The sequence below is a fragment of the Talpa occidentalis genome, unplaced genomic scaffold (genome assembly GCF_014898055.3).
Source record: "Talpa occidentalis isolate TD23 unplaced genomic scaffold, MPIMG_talOcc4v2.1 talOcc4.104, whole genome shotgun sequence".
Taxonomy (NCBI): domain Eukaryota; kingdom Metazoa; phylum Chordata; class Mammalia; order Eulipotyphla; family Talpidae; genus Talpa; species Talpa occidentalis.
Genome location: NW_023601038.1, coordinates 2,242 through 17,938, shown reverse-complemented (window position 1 = coordinate 17,938; position 15,697 = coordinate 2,242). Strand labels below are relative to the sequence as shown.

The 15,697-nt window shown below is 36.9% G+C and overlaps 1 long non-coding RNA gene across 3 annotated transcripts in view; it reads left to right on the top strand.

The window, feature by feature from the left end:
• Nucleotides 1-15,322, top strand: part of LOC119237849 (uncharacterized) — a 39,063-nt gene extending 23,741 nt beyond the window's left edge. For 2 of the 3 annotated variants that reach the window (XR_008553576.1, XR_005123454.2), the window contains exons 2-3: nt 7,441-7,550; nt 12,914-15,322. This is a non-coding gene — a long non-coding RNA (uncharacterized LOC119237849). Of the gene's footprint in view, nt 1-885; nt 1,291-7,440; nt 7,551-12,913 lie in introns of those variants that run through there. The other variant, XR_008553577.1, reaches the window with a different exon arrangement.
• The last annotated feature ends 375 nt before the right edge of the window (nt 15,323-15,697 follow it).

The window sequence follows — 15,697 nt, the reverse complement described above, 5'->3', positions numbered from 1 at the left end:
GAAAGCTAGAACTTACTCTGTTTTTATGTTTTCTCTCACAATCAGCAATTACTAAATGTTTGCTAAAACCTTCAGAACTATGATAAATGCTGTATATTAAAGACATTTTTTTCGCTTCATTGGTTTACAAGTCTGGACTGAAAAGATGTGTTGAGCCATGGAAAACTATAGAAGACAGCCAATTTTTGCTAAATTACTTAAATAAATGCTCTATTAGAGGAGAAGAAAAAAACTAACAAAGTTAGCTCGTGATTTTGCTACCCCCCCCCAGCATTTATTTATTTATTTTTAAAAGATTTATTTATACAACAATCGTGGTACAGGCCAGATGCGCGGGAGGGTGAGAGGATTCACCAGAGACAGAACAGGGAACAGAACAGGCAGACTGACGAAATACACTGCTCAGGGGAGCATAGGGCGAAACCGGAGAGGTCTGCGGTGCCATGTGGGACCCTCTATGGCCGGGATTACACCCACGCTGCAGAGGCTGCGGACAGCTTCACAGCGTGGTGCTCAACTTCCTGCGTCACCAGGGGAGGCTATGGCTATAGAGCATTTATTTTAAGTCTGATTGCTACTTGAGCTAGATGAGCACAGAGGAGTGATTGGTCCTAAATTAGACCTCTCAGTTCAGCTTATGACCAGAGCATTACTGCTGCATTGTATTTTTTTTTTTTCATATTAATCTTCCTCTTTGAGTTAATGTGTGAATCTTTTTTTTTTTCCTGTAGACACTGATTCTTGACTTTTTTCCCTGACACTTCTAGGTTCAGATTTATATTTTCTGCCTGTGCCATCTTAAGGAAGTGATCATTCACTAGATCAGAACTGGCACTTTTTTGTTTTCCTCTTTCCATTTTTTGTGTTTGAAAATAAAAAGTTTTCAGTTTGCCTTATATAAAAATGAAAGACCATTTTTAATATCTGTGGAGCTCTGTATATCAATCTAGTATATTCACTTTTCATAAATTTATGACATTGTTCTTCCTATTTTATAGATAAAGAATGTTAAGTAATTTGCTTTAGGCTGCATAGTAAGTAGATGACATCAGATGCTGTACTTTCCACTGTTCTTTCTTTGGAGCCAAAGGAAGAGGTTTAATGTGAAAAAGACCTGAATTGAACATTCACATAAGAGAATATGAAGTTTACTTTTGAAATAATGGATCAAGAACCTTTGTGCAAATTGTTCTGTTTCAGGAGGGTTTCATGGCTTGACAGTTTGGATTTGAGTTGTAGTTTAGCTTCATATTGCCTCTGAACTTTGATCCTCCTCATCAGTAAAATAAGGTCAGTGGCTCTTCATAGATGTATAGTGAAGAATTAGAGCCCAGTGCTTGGTTTGTAGTAGGTACATAAAAAAATTGCATGTATATATTACTACTTCTAAGTAATTAAGGCTTGTATTTATCATTGGATGTAGCATTAGATGTTCTTAGCAGCTTTTGGCAAGTGAGTAATGACCCTTAGCTTATCCTGTTTTTCTTTTTGTTTTCCCCCATAATTCTTACTGGTTTCATTGTATTTATTTATCATTGAGAAAAATTTTTCCTTGTGTATTTGGCTTCATACTCAAAGCAGTCATGTTCCTGACTCCCCTGCCCAGATTTTTGAGGACATGAGGAAGAAATACTCCTTTGTTCATGCCCACAAATAGTGTGTTCTCCTTTGGATCATTAGTCTCTCCTTCCTCCCAAGCTGGGTAAATGTTGTCCTTACCTTTGCAGAGAAAGGAGCAGCAAGGACCAATTGGCTGCTTGCCACTGGTTGCTAGGAGGGAAGAAAAGTGAGTCAGTATTCATTCTGTTTTCCTCCCACTCTGCAACATCTGTCTGCCATCTGTTTGCTTCCCACCTCCTTTTGTGTCTTTAAGCTTCCACAAAATATCCCTAAGCTGCGTAAAAGGACACTATAATAGTGAACTGGGCTTTCAGTAGTTCTTATCCTAAACCAAATATTTTAAAGCCACATACTTAATTTTGAAAGACTAGTGAGCAGTTTTTGGAACACTTGGTAAATTATTTCAGGTGAATTTCTGTGAAGGTGCCCTTTGGGCCACCCCCCACTTCCACTTCACCCCTGCCACCACCACACAAACTACACACACAGGAGAGAAGATGCTGCTAAGGAATGAATTGTGTTCTCTGAATAAAAGTGGCAGTTTTCTTCTCAACAGACATAAGCCGTTTAGTCTTTATTCTATTCTGGCACTTTCCCTTTCTCAGATTTTTATTTTGCTCTTTTTATTTAATGCGGGACTTGAACACTCCTACAAATTTTTTTCTTGCCCATGTTAGAGAAAAATGCAGGGGAAAACATTAACACTGAAGTAACAGAAATGGCGAGGCATGGACAGCCATTCCTATATAATTATATACTGACCATTCAAATGAAGGTTTCACTGGTGTTTAAATAGTAGGAAAATTAGAACTCTCGGAAACATTAGGAGTTTTAGAATTTAGCCTCTTTATTTCATAGGTGAGGAAATAATATTCTGGAGAGTTCTCCAGAGCCATATATAGCAAAGTATAGTTATGAATGGAACTAAAGCTCGACCTTGTTTTCTTGACTTGTATTTGGCACATTTTTATGATTGAGATAAAGTCATCTCAATTTGCAAATGACTTTCATGACCTCTTAATATTGTTTACTCTTATAAAAAATGAAGTGTATTTGAAGTTAGAGGATTGTTGGATTATCAAAATATTCACTAATTTTATTTCATTAATATTTATGTTTCTATAAATATTCACTATAATTTTATTTTGCAGCCATCTCATGTATAATGATTATCAATCAATTCAGAATCTCATTGTCTGGCAGTTGGTATTGGTTATGTGCTGGTGCACATGTGGAATATCATGCCTGTGGATTTTGGGAGAATTGTTGATGGCATAGGGAATGCTTAAGATACAGTAAATGAAAGTCAAGTAAATAAACAATATAATGCCAGTATTATTTTTTATGTTTTAATTGTTTTTTGTATTATTTATTTTTAGCTGAGGTAATATTGGGATACCCCCATCAAGTATTACCACCATGGTGAACCCACCACCAACTCAACCACAGCTCACTGCCATAGACTGTGCTTGCTTCTTTCTTTGTTCTTACCTCTCCCCTTTTCCTCCGCCCCTTGATGCCTCAGTAATGTAGTCAGCTATAAAGTGTTAGTTTTCCAGCTTGTCTTTATTGGGTTAGTTACTTTATGTTCCATCCGGCATTTATCTTTATCCTTCTGACTTATTTCATCTGGCATTGTCCCTTCAGACTCCATCCATGTTGCTGCAAATGGCATGTGTTTATTTTCCTTTATGTGGGCACTTAGGTTTTTCTCCATAATTTAGCAACAGTGAAAAGTGCTGTAATAAACATAGAAATGCAAATTTCCTTTTGAATTAATGTTTTTGAATTTTTTGGGTAGATACCTAGGAATGGAAACTGGATCAAATGGCAGATCCAAGTTTAATGTTTTGAAACACCTCCATGCTGCTTTTCCATAAGGGCTGGATCAGTTTTTATTCACACCAACAGTGTATGAGGGTTCCCTTTTCTCCACATACCTGCCAGCACTTCTTGTTTCTGGTCTTTATGATATGGGCCATTCTCACAAGTGTGACTTGATACTTCATTGTGATCTTGATTTGTAGTTCTCTAATAGTGGTTGTGAACACTTTTTTATGTGCCTGTTGGCCATTTGAATATCCTTGGAGAAGTGTCTATTCTTCTGCCTATTTTTTAACTGGGTTATTTAGTTTTTGTGCACTTTCATGAGTTCTTTGTATATCTTTGATATCAGGCCTCTGTCAGATGTATGTGTGAAAGTATTTTCTTCCATTCAGTAATGTGTCTTTCTTTTTAGTTACGAATTCTTTTATTATATAGAAGCTTTTTAGGTTAGCTTTTGATGTACAAGTTGTTTATGTTCTCTTTTGTATTTCTTGCCATTGGGATTGAATCCCTAAAGGCATCACTAAAGCTTTTGTCCTGAAATGTTTTGTTTTCTTCTGTGTTATTTTATGGTTTAACATCCAGGTCTGCAGTTCATTTTGAATTTTTGTGTATAGTGTGAAATTAGTTGCCTCAGTTCATTCTTTTGCATGCTGCTGTCCAGTTTTCACCACCCTTTATGAAGAGGCTGTCCTTGCTCTACTGTATGATTTTGGCTCGTTTGTCATAGTTTAACAGTCTATATATCTGTGGGATTATTTCTGGGCTCCCAGTTCTATTCCGTTGGTCTGTGTGTCCGTTTTTGTTGAAGTGCTAGTCTCCTTTAATTATTACAGCTTTATAATATAATTTGAGGTCTGAAGTGTGATACCTCCATTCTCTTAGTTCTTTGTCAGACTTGTTTTTGCTGTTCAGGTTCCTTTTTGGTTCCATATGAATTTCAGTAGTATTTGCAGTTCTTCAAAAAACGCCATTGATATTTCTATTGGGATTGCATTGAATCTGTATTGGGCAGGATGGCCATTTTGACAATGCTGATTCTTTCAATCCATGAACAGGGAATATTTTTTCCATTTCTTTGAGTCATCTTCTATTTCCTACAACAGTGTCTTATCATTTTCTCTGTAAAGATTTTATACCCCCTTTGTTAGGTTTAGTTTTAAGTAAATTTTTTTTTTAAGATTATTTATGCATACAAGAACTGGGATACAGGCCAGAGGTGAGAGGATTTACCAGAGACAGAGCGGGGAACAGAACAGGCAGATCAACTGAAACACACTGCTGAAGGGAGCAGTGGGTGAGACAGGAGAGGTCTGCAGTGCCATGTGGGTAGCTTCCTGACTGGGGATCGAACTCGTGCTGCAGTGGCTGCTGCTGCGGATAGTTTCATAGGTTGTGTCTTAACCCCTTGCGCCACCAGGGAGGCCCCAGGTATTTAAATTTTTTTGAGGTGTAATTGTAAATGGGATTACTCTTAATTTCTTCCTCTTCTATCATTGTTTGTATGTAGGAAGGCAACTGATTGATGTGTGTTGATTTCATACCCTGCCAGTTTGCTGAATTGATTGTTTTGATTAGTTTTTCCATAGAATCTTGGGAGTTCTCTATGTATATTATCATGTCATCTGCAAATACTGATAGGCTTATTTCTATTTTCCCAGTTTGGATTCCTTTCACAGCTTGCTCTTGGCTCATTGCTCTAGCAAGAACTTCTAATGCTTTGTTGGATAGCAGTGGTGAGGGGACATCCTTGACTTGCACCAGGTTTTAGCTTTAATTTTTTAACATCGAGATTGATACTAGCTATATGTGTTTGTCATATATGACATAATTATGTTAAGGTATATTCCATTTATCCCCAGAATTTTGAGGATTTTCATCATAAATGGATGTTGGATGTTATCACATACTTTCTCAGCATCTGTTGATATCTTATGGTTTCTGTTTCCCTTCTTGTTGATGTTGTGAATTATGTCAGTTTTTGTTGTTTAACCATTCTTGTGTTCCTGGTATGAATCTCACTTGGTTATGTTGTATCATCCTTTTAACACATTGTTGGATTCACTTTCCTAGGTTTTTATTCAGGATTTTCGTGTCTGTCTGTCTTTGTTCATTAAAGAGCTTGGTCTGTAATTCTCTCTTTCTTTTTTTTAAATGCCCTTGTCTACTGCTATCAGAGTTGACCTTATAAAAAGTATTTGGAAGTAATCCTTTTTATTCAATGTTTTGGAAGAGTTTGAGCAATATAGGGTATTCACCTTTGAAGGCTTGGTAGAATTCACTTGTGAAGCCATCTGATCCTCCTTTGGGAGATTTTTGATTAATGTTTAATTTTCTTGCTTGTGATTGGTTTGTTCAGGATTTTTCTCTATTGGAGTCTATTTTCTTATCCAAGTAGATACTCTGTCTTTTAATTGGTGAATTCAGTTCATTTACTTTGAAAGTGATTTTTGATACAATATTAATCTTTTGCTACCATTTCTTAATTTTTGTGGGTCAGTCTTTTTTTTTTTTTTCCAGTTCTTTGTGTTATGTTCCTCTTTTTGGTTTTGATGGTTAAATGCCTTTCAGTATTTGTTGGAGAGTAGTTTAGTTTTGTAAACTTGATTTTTCTCTGTGTCTGAACAAAGTCCTTTTATTCTTCCCTCATATCTGAAGGATAATCTTGCAGGATAGAGCATTCTTTGCTGGTAGTTTTGCTCTTTAAGTATTTGGAACACACTATTCCATTCTCTCCACCCTCCTAGTGTTTCTTCAGAGAAGTCTGATTTTCACCCCTTGGGGTACCGTTGTAGGCTCGTTCTTTCTTCCGTCTTCCCATCTTCAGTATTCTTTGTTTTGAACTCTTGGAATTTACACTGCTGTATGTTTTGTTGCTGGTCTCACTTTATCTAGGTATGCTGTGGTTCTTTTGGCTTCTTGGATTTGTACATTCATTTCCTTCTATAGCTCTGGAATGCTTTCCTTCACTATTTCTTTAAATGCATTTTTTGTTTCTTTCTCTATCTTCCCCCCCTTTATTCCTGTCATTCTTATGTTGCCTTTTCTCATGGAGTTGCATAGTTCTTGGAGTGTTTTCTTCTTTTTTTACTTCATTTTTGTCTTTCTTTACCCAGATTCTTTTTACATTTTCATCTTCAATTACACTGGCTTGTTGTTCCCTCGACATATTCTACTTTGTGACTTTCTCCTGAACTTTTCATCAGCTGTATTTCTCTCTTGAAATCCTGAAACTCCATTTTTATCTTATTTAGAGCTTCACTTTTTGTCTTCAGTTCATTTCATTTCTAAGGACATTTACATGTTTTTCTGAGTTTTCTTTCATATCTTTGTCATTGCATTTCTAAAATCTAAACTCTTACCTGATGGGGAGAACATAGCTCTGTAGCTATGGATTGTGGTTCTAAATATTTGTTCTCTCTGTGTTGTACTCTTCCATTGAGGACTCAACGTTGCCTTTTTTTTTTTTAAAGCCTTTGCCCATTACTAGCTTTGGAACCCAGCTGCTGTATGTTGGGTTTCCTCTGGGCATGGTTCCTCCTACCTCATTGTTCAGGCTTCTCACTTAATCTCAGCAAACACCTGGTGGCATCTCCCAGGAGATTCTGAGGTCTCCGACCACTCTGGCTCATTTGCTGATGCGGGTCCAGAGACTCACCAGTCTGCAGATGCTGGTGGGAATCTTGTGGGAAGTCACGAGACTTCTCTAAGTCTAGGCAAGTACTGCTGGGATCCCACATAGTTTGCAAGACCCCTGCTCAACCATACTGGCTGCAATTTGTGAGACATCGTGAGGCCTCTGGCTGCTCTTGTACCCTCTGTGATGTGCGTCTGGCGTCTCACCAGTTTGGGGGGATACTCACAGAGAGTTGTGAGGTCTTTGCCAGTCTGGGCGGGTGCTGGTGGGTGAAATACTGTATTTTTACAAAACAACATTTAGCTACTTAGAGAATAAAAATAACAAATTATAATACTTTTTTTCTTGGTTTTCAGGTTTTCTACAAATGCCCATACTATCATAGATAAATCAGTGAATATTATAAAATGGTTTGATATGGTTTGTAATAATCTATTTGTGCCCAATTTCTGGAACAATGCATAAGGTAAAATGACATCTCTAACTCTGTAGTATAATTTACCATTTATATTATAATCTTTATTTCCTTGAGTTTTCTGCTATAGACAATTTCATTTGTTAAATGTGCATAATTATTTCATAGGGCATTATTGCTCATATGTCCTCATTATCCTTCATTTGGTGTAAATGTATATCCCCTTCATTGTGACCTTTGCATGTTAATTTTGTTCAGTAATCCACATACACAGTTAGAAAGTCAAGTGATTCCTCAAACCTTTGAAACAAAGCAGTTCCAGTTTTAACCTGTTCTACTTTAGCGTGAGTTTCATAAGGAAGTTACCTCCACATTATTAAGATGATTCTACCACTCTTTATTCATTAAATTTAGATAGCATTTAACATAGATAATGTGTTATCATATCCTTCTCTACACTCTTATCTTTCTAGTGTGGTTCAATTACTGTTTAAAGTAAAGTCAGACAAACAATTATGATTTTGAAATCACGACTGTGTGACTATTGTCTCCCACAGGCCAACTATATTGTAATTGTGTTTCCTTTCTTATAAAGTTTTGGCTTTTCCTTAACATCCTATTTTTTAATTAGTTTTATAGCATCCCTTCATTTCCTAATAGCCTCTTCTGGTTTGCTTTTTCTGCAGGAAGATGTTGAAGCTCAGTGCTTGTCCTCTGGGAGCATAACTGATTCCTCTTCCTCCTAGCTTTACTGAGCCCTGCTTTCTGTACTATTTGTAATGCCTTGAGCTGCGTTTATTGCTTTTTGCCTTAGTGTCATTTCTACATCCCTGAATACATTTTCCTTTTGCCGTCTGTGTTTATTAAGGCTTCATGTTTAGGAATATCTTCCATTCCTTCTGTTCCTGTCCTGAACTCTATCCCCAGTATGTCTGGACAAGGTGCTTCATAATATCTTTGTATTTCTACATGGCTCTACTTACTCAATTTTGTAATTGTTTATGCTAGCTGTTCTCCAGATGTGGTCTGGGGTTTCTTAAGTCTTAAGGTCAAGGTCCTTTGAAGAAGAGTCTTGATGAGTACTTGTGAGGTCAAATTTTTTTTTCTTCTTTTTTTCCTTTTAACAATAACATCTGAAGGCATCTACTGTTTGTTTTGGAAAACAGTGGGACTTGTGTGAAAAAACAGCACTGGGGCATCACACTCAAAACCTATGCACCTTCTTAGCCAGTTTATAAGGAAAAATAATAGCAGTGCTAATCAGATTTCTAGCATGGCAGAGTTGCTATTGGGGTTTGCACCTGGCATCATAGTTCATCAGTCCTTCATAGTCATAAGGGTTCATTTTCCTTCTTTGTGATTTAGACCTTGGAAGACAATTTGCTTATGAATATCATTTACTTGTGTGGATATTCTTATAATAAAAATTTCAAAATTTGAACCTGAATACAGATTTAATTAATTTGTTATAATTCAGGGGAAATGTTTTTACAGTTTTTCATTTGTATTCACTGCTTCCTCTGATCACTTGAAGACATTGTTATCAGCATCTAATTGCCTTTTGGAAGGTACTCTATATTATCAGCTTTTTAGTTAAAGCCTTCATAAAAGACATGTTATCTCTATTGTATGAGGAAGCGTGTACCTTCTTAGCACTTCAAAACATGAACATATTGTGAATCACCTCAACTCATTATCACCACATCATCATCCTACCTGTACACTGAATGTCTGGGCTAATTTGTGTTAAGGAAATGTGTTCTAGTGGGTTTTACTTCCTATTCCTATTCCTATTCCTAGAAAGCTTTCCTCACTGGCCTTTTCAGATACACTTATTTCTGTTCAGATCTGTTTGAGTCTCTTACCAGACCAGAGAGAAAGGAATACAAGAAAAAACTGGTTTTAGTCTTGCACTCCCTCTTGTTGATGCAGTGGAGTTTTTCAGCCCCTTTGAGTACCTGGCTCACATCCGTGACCATTGATCTGAAACACAAATTACAATGCGTAATGTCCCTTCCTTGCTAATTAATAATCTGTGACTGACTTTGTTGTCCTATAGATGTTTTTAAATTAGAATGTGGTCTTACGGTTTTGCTAGGAATTCAAAAGCCTTCTAAAATTGATGGTAATATAGCTGTTACACTAATTTTTTAATGGGGAGAGAGTAAATATGATCAGATGCTTGCAGATCACCAAAAAAAAAAAAAAAGTGACCTACAAGATAAAGGTCTTATGGTACTGAAAAGTACCCATTTACTTGTAATTTGAAAACGTCTCATCTGCTCTCTTATTTTAACACCAGCTGTTTCTTCAGCCTACAGTTCCTTTACTCTTTTAGTGTATGATACAGTTCATGCTTTAAGAAAGCTTTCCTTAATCCCTGGATCTAATTCTAATTCACTCTTTGGGTTCCTCTAAGCCTCCTGTAGCAATGGTCACACACATTGTAGCACACCCATTTTTTTACAGATAGTTTGTTTCTTATAAGTGAGTATGCTAATGCCTTCTTCATGGGCTTAATGTAATTTTTAATGAGGTAATATACAGACAAGGCTTAGTACAGTATAGTTCTTACTGACTTGAATCTTCCTCTTGCCTTTCTCACACATGAATGTGAACTGCGTAGTAAGTCAGCGTTTGTTTTGCTGTTACAAATTTTGGTTAGGTTAGAGTTCAGAAGAATATGAGCAGGGTTAATGCATTCTTTAGGCTTAGAACCAAACAGAAGGTAAATTATTTTTCATACTAGTAAATTGTAGCATTTTCAGTAAAGACCTTTGGTGAATGTCTATGTATAGTGAGAATTACTCAAAATCCTCAGGCAGTTGCCTCGCTGGAGACTGACTGAAACTATCTTAATCTAGTGTAGCCACTTTTTTCATACCTTTTGGGGAAACAGTCATTCTGAGTACCAAATGAAAAAGTGTACTTGTGTTTAAAGGCCATGTCTTTAAAAAAAATCTTTAAATATTAAAATAAAGAGTTCAGATAGTTAGCCATAAAAGGAACAGTGATATACAGCCCATTGAATCACATGCTGTGAAATATAGTCATTGACGAGAATGATGCTGTAAGCCCTTGTATTTTTGAAATCACTATTTTGAGTGGGGGATGTCAGATAGGACTATTGGAATCAACCAAATTTGCAAGTTTCAATAAGGTAAGTAGGAGTGTGACATGAGTTCACAGTATTTCCTCTATTTGTAAGTTCAAGGAGATAATTGGAAAAGACATAGGGGACACAGACAGATAATGAGCCAGGCTGTGATTAGGGGGACTGACTCCGGTAGTGCTGAAGAGCTCAGTGCTGGGACCCTGGGAAAGCTGTGGTTACTTCTCTGAAGTCAAGAGTGAGTACAGTCTTGGGCCTCCCTCGTGGCGCAGGGGGATAAGACACAACCTATGAAGCTATTCGCAGCTGCTGCAGCACGAGTTCAGTCACCGGCCAGGGGGCTACCCACATGGCGCAGCAGACCTCTCTTGACTTGCTCGCTGCTGCCCTCAGTAGTGTATTTCAGTTGATCTGCCTGTTCTGTTCCCCACTCTGTGTCTGGTGAATCCTCTTACCTCCCCTCACACTTCTGGCCTGTACCCCAGTTCTTCTATGCATAAATAAATAAATCTTTACAAAAAAAAAGTGAGTACAGTCTTACCAGAGAGTTGGCTGTCATAACTCTTGCATTGGCCATGGGTATTTTGTTTCTTTCCCTTTAATTTATTGTCAGAAATTAATCGAAACTTAAACTCACTAACTGTAGTTGAATAAAACTTAAATTATGTATTTAGTATGTATAGAAATTTTTATCAAGTTACTATTCTGTTGAAAAATGCTGAGTTTGATTTGTTAAAGTTCATATTTGTGTGTGTGTGCATGTTTGTGTGTGTATAACATGTTTTAGTGCTTAAATCATGGTCTTATTTATCATGACAAGGTTTACCAAGTAAAGCTATCTTAAAATACATATGTAAATATGCATGCATACACATTAAGCATATGGGTATGGTTTTGTTTACATTTTATGTTAAGTGCTTAAGGAGGATACTATTCTTTGTGTAAACATTTTAAAACATTACACACATATATGTATTTGCATGTTGTTTTTTTGCATACAATGTTTGCTCTCTCCTCTCAGGTGTAGTTAGTCCCCACCAATTCATCCATGCACTATCATCTTAGTCCATTGTGCTCTTCCCTTCCCTGTCTTGATCCCTCTCCCTTCCTCTCCCTGCAGAATGTCTCTGATTGATAGTTGCCTGTTAATTTTGGTTTTTTACTTATTGTTCCCCCCTCCCCCGATCCCTTATTCAGTTCCTCTATATTCCTCCTATAAGTGAAACCATACCATCTTTTTCTTTTTCTTTCTGGCTTATTTTACTGAGCATTAATTCCTTCTAGCTCCATTCATGTTGCTGCAAATGGCATGCGTTTATCTTTTTGATTGCTGAATAGTATTCCATTGTGTATATATACCACATTTTCTTGATCATTGACCTATTTTTGGGCATTTGGGTTGTTTCCATATCTTAGCTGTTGTAAATAGTGCTGCAATAAACATAGGGATGCAGGTATCCTTTTGAATTAATGTTTTCGTGTTCTTTGTGTAAACATTTTGAATTTATGTGTGCATTTTATAATTGTTAGTGGATTTAAATTCAGAGATTTTAAGTTAGAAAATTTATGCATATTAAGCTAGACTTAATTGTTCTCTAAAGTAGGCCACATGGTTGAATGATTAAGACCTTGGTTTCTGGAATCAGAACAACTATGTCCTGGCAGTGTTGCTTTCTGTGGCAGCATTGGTGTGCATTATGGCAGCTGCTGGCCACATATAACTTAAAAGCACTTCAAATGTGACTACTGTGATTAGCTGAATTTTGAATTACATATATTTAAAATGTTTTATTGAAGTAGCATTGGTTTATAACAATATATAGTTTTCAGGAAGATGTCATCATAAGTACCATCTGCAGATACTATGTTAAGTTCACCACTAAATGTCTAAATCCTTCCTTCTCCATACATTTGTATCCTGTTAGCTGGTTTATGCTCTTCCCTTCTAGTCTAATAATATGGTCTTATAGTCTAAAAGTTTGTTTTTGTTTTACTTAATTCATTTGAGTTGGCTTAGGTCTAGGTAGCCGCATGTGACTAGTGGCTTCTATGGCCTCACAGCATGAAGTGATTTAACTTTTCTGTATTTCGGATTTTTCATTTGTACATATAAGCTCATACTGAAGCCAGCTTTTGTGGTTGTTACAGGAATAAGGCATTTAAGGAATTTAATGCTATTTCTGGAGCTGAGTATGTCCTTCATAAAGAATAGTTCTAATGACTATTATATATTTAATAAGCTGAAATTATTTTCCTTTTGGGCATTAATTTAAACCTGTTTATTTTTATTCTTCCTTTTCAGGATTAATTTATTTTTGGAAATCAAGTGCAATAATAAAAGGAAAATAAACCACACAACATTATTGGAAGCCATTTCTGCTAATTTTATTACATTTTAAAATTTATGATTTGATTTGAATACTATCATGGGAGGAGCTGTGAGTGCTGGGGAAGATAACGATGACTTAATTGATAATTTAAAAGAAGCTCAGTATATCCGCACTGAAAGAGTGGAACAAGCCTTCAGAGCAATTGATCGTGGAGATTACTATTTGGAAGGCTACCGAGACAATGCTTACAAAGACTTAGCCTGGAAACATGGGAACATACACTTGTCAGCACCTTGCATTTATTCTGAAGTTATGGAAGCATTGAAACTTCAACCAGGATTGTCTTTTCTTAACCTGGGAAGTGGAACCGGATATTTAAGTACAATGGTGGGCTTAATTTTAGGTAATTTTGATTTTGTGAAACTATACTTTAAAAAGTAAGCTGAGTTTGTATTACTGTTTATGATTACAGGGTTTGAAACTTTGTGTACAGTGTATGTTTGAATGTATATACTTAAAGTAGTTATCTTCCTTTCTTAAGAAGTAGTAATCATTTTCTGTTCCCAGCCCTGCCCTGGACAATTAGCTTTTGCTTTCAGCCCTAGACTTAAAAGGCTCCTGTACCCATTTCCAATGCCCAATCATTGTCTCTCTTTAAAATTGAACAGCCGGTATGCAGGAAAGTGAGGAGTGTCATTTCATCTCCTTTAAGGGAAAAGTTCTAACAGCTGGCATAGTGAATTTGATAATTATTCGAGTCTCAAAAAAAATACCATGTTTTCGTTAGGGAGACGTGTGTGGGATATAGTGCTTCGGGCAGAGGACTGGTAGGATACCGCAGGGTACTGGAGAAAAACACAGATGAGAGAATTGTATGTCATTGAGCTTTTAGCACACTTAGAGTGTGTATTTTGCCAGGCGTTATTCCTTCCTGGTGTGAGTATACAGCGGCGATCAAAAAGAAGGTAGATCTCCAGCCTGAAGATTGCTGAGTGCATACTTAGGAGGGCAGGCATTATTTAAGTACTTTATATCCAATAACTCACTTAATGTTCCTAATAATCCTGTGTATATGGTGGAGTATATACTGCTGTGATTTTCATGTTGGTGAGTAAACTGAGGCACAGAGAGGTTAAATAAATATATAGCTTTAAAGTTATATAGCTAGAAGTAACAACTGGGAAATACGGAATGTGGCTAGAAAAAACATGGATGAATCAAAATCTGCTATAAGACGTTATGAGTTGGATGGAGAATGAATAACTGAGTTTACTAAGCCACATATTTACTGTATTTACTGAATATTAGTGTGTGGTAAGCCTTGAGATAGAGCAGTAATGCCTGCAGAGAGATTCTTGCCCTTGAGTTTGGAGACATAACGTTGGAAAGATGGATGAAAATCAGTAGTCTCATCTAGTGTGATAGTGTAATGAACTGTATGTGCAAGTTACCGGATGAATTGTGTTGGTTTGATATCTACTCTCAAGTGATAACGGACACATTGAAGAATTTAGAATGACTGTACTCCGGAGGGTCCCTCTGTCCCAGTGTCCTGGGACAGTCTTGGTGTATCTCACTTGTCCTAGCGTCAGTATCAATGACCTGTTACTTCCTAAAGTGTCCCAGGTTGGACAGTAAATTATGTGGTCATGTTTTGAGATTTTTACAAAGTTTTCAGGTCTGAAGTTCCTTTTTTCTTATACACTGGCATGTTACTTTATTTTCTCATGGGATGTGCAGTCTGTTTCATTAAGAAATTAATAGATCCCTTTTTTTCTACAATAGAGCGTCAAAAATGGTAGCAAGTTAATTGAGTTTTACCAAGAAATTTATCAGCTTACATTTAAATTTGGTGTTAACTACATTCCTGAGCCACGGATTTTTCTGTAGGTTGGAACCCAGACATCTATCACTTCTGTCATTAGGCCCTCTTTGAAGAAGGACGCTCTAGTGTTTGAGCCAGTGTCCAAATCAAAGGAACTCAGTGGGGGGTAGTAAGGAGACCTGCTTTTCAAAAAATGATAGTTGCCTTTCTTCAGGCAGTGCATTTCTTGACTAGTTTTGGCAACTGTTTGCTGGAGTCCAGGCCATAGGATCTTAGTCAGCTTCAGAGTGCCTGTTTTCCTGACCCTGTCACCTGCTTCCTTCTTAGGGAGGACAGTCTTGCTAGGAGTTCAGGGGTGGGGGAGATTGTCATAATTAGCAACCTTGGTAGCAGTGATGTAGCCCTCTTGAACGCCATTCCTTAGCTGTAGCCTCCAAGAGATTATATTCCTTGGCTAGATGCATTTGTAAGCTGACCTCTAATCATACCAGAGGGCAGTGTGGGGATACCCTGTGTAAATGATCTATAGTGCACTAGGTATTTTCCTCCTCTTACAGAGCCCCAGGGAGTCCTGGATCTCTAATTAAATGTGTGACCATGGTTACTGGACGCTGTTCCAGGATTATTTTATTTTATTTTTTTGATCCCATACAGTCCTTACTAAGATACAGTTCTTTTCTTTTGATATGACATACTCATTTGATGAGAAAGATAAATGGAAACATTTTAAAGAAGAAATGGTAGAGCATTCTGTAAAGCTAATTATAGGTAATAAATCTTGGTTTTGTCCAGCTTCCAGGGAGGCTTAATCTTTTTCCCCCCACCCTGCTTCCTTTCTTGGTTTGTGTTTCATAAGTGTTTAAATTAAGGTGGGTAGGGTGGAGGGTGCATCCATAAAAACCTTTGACAGATCTGAAGAAGGATGCTTATT